The following is a 1,872-nucleotide window of genomic DNA, read 5'->3' as shown; positions in this document are numbered from 1 at the left end:
GTCACAGCTTACAGCAACCTCAAACTCTTGGGCTTAAGCGATTCTCTTGCCTTAGCCTCCCAAGTAGCTGGAATTACAGGCACCCGCCACAATGCCTGGCTACTTTTGTTGTTGTTGTTGTTATTGCAGTTGTCATTGTTGTTTTAGCTGGTCCAGGCTGGGTTTGAACCTGCCAGCCTCGATGGATGTGGCTGGCACCTTACCCACTGAGCTACGGCTGGTGCCACCAAATGCTGCCTTTTTTTTTTATAAAGGTTTCCTGATACATCTCTCTCATTTATAAGCCCTGGAGTACAATGCTTAAATCCTCTCAGGGCTATCTCCATTGCAGTATCTATTACTGAACATGGAACACTGTGGAAATAGGATGGGAGACTCCTCAAAAAATTAAACATGGAATTACCATATGATCCAGCAATTCCACTTCTGGATACACACCCAAAAGAGTTGAAACCAGGGATTCAAACAAATTTGTGTGCATCTATGTTCATAGCAGTATCGTTTGCAATAGCCAAAAGGTGGAAGCAACTCAATGGTTCATTGATGCATGAATGGATAAACAAAATGTGGTATGTACATACAACGGACTATCATTTAGCCTTAAAAAAGAAGGATATTTTGATACATGCTGCAACATGGAGGAACCTTGGAAACATGCTAACAAAATAAGCCAGACCAAAAAAAGACAGGTACTATATGATTCCACTTATCTGAGGTAACTACGCATTCAAATTCATAGAGACAGAAAGTCAAATGGAGGCGCCATGATCTATGGGAAGGAGGAACAGGGAAATATTGTTTAAGAAGTCCAGAGTTTCAATTTGCAAGATGAAAAGCGTCCTGGAGATGGATGGTAGTAATGACAGTACAATGTGAATGGACTTAATGCCAGTAAATTGTACATTTAAAATGGTTAAAATGGTACATTTTGGTATGTATTTTACATAACATTTCAAGGCACCTGGAGTTGACCTGTGCTAACATTAATGACTGGCACCTTTACTAGATGACATATGCATCAAGGCCTCTGGGCATTCCCATGATTCTTGGTCAATGTGTGTTGCCATGAAAGGAGGTGCAAAGTTGATGGTGGGGAGGATGGGGGGCCTCAGGCCGACGTACATGCTGACTTCTGCCTTCCAACACACACAATTTTTCCCTGCACCTACTGTTGTTCTGCTGGAAGAGGCTTGGACAGGGCCATGGGATGACCCCTCCCTAGCATCAGTGAATGAGTTTCCAGAAATGAGAGAAGTTTGCATGCAACATGAGCTGGACAGGTCACGCAAAAGGAAGAACCTCTTCTCTTGGCATAATAAATGAGCACCAGAAGTTCTGAGAGCCCAAGGTTTTTAAGGTCACACGCCTACCTGCCTACGTGATAGATAGATGTGGTCTTTGGAGGAAGGGGACAGATCTGGTGATCTCTATAGGTTCCTTTCATCTCTACAATGTTGTTGTTTTCGTAACTCATGAGAAATGTGGGGAAAAAATTAGTTCTTACCTCTATCTGTCATGGAACGAAAACAAAACAAAACAAAACATAGCATGTACGTGTACCACATATACCTCATATATTTAGGTATTTTCTCAAAAGTTTACAAATGCTAGGATTCTAAATTCATTAATGATCAAATGACTTCTTTGCCTTTAACGCGCTTAGAAGGAGAGTCTCTAAAAGCTCTGAGTAAGCTGCAGACTGTGTTTCCTTCTCCTGAGCATGCACACAGGCGGGAGGGCTTCCCCAGAATGGCCTGATGGGTCAGTAGCTGGGCCATGTACAAGAGCACTTAGGAACATGGGCTGTCACACATGTGGAAACAGCTCTCCCCATCTGGTTCTATGATGACGTTGGCTAGTTATTTAACCTTT

This window comes from Otolemur garnettii, unplaced genomic scaffold, assembly GCF_000181295.1.
Source record: "Otolemur garnettii isolate 467f Iridium unplaced genomic scaffold, OtoGar3 scaffold00055, whole genome shotgun sequence".
Lineage (NCBI taxonomy): Eukaryota > Metazoa > Chordata > Mammalia > Primates > Galagidae > Otolemur > Otolemur garnettii.
The sequence above is the reverse complement of the archived record's forward strand: the minus strand, read 5'-3'. Positions refer to the sequence as shown.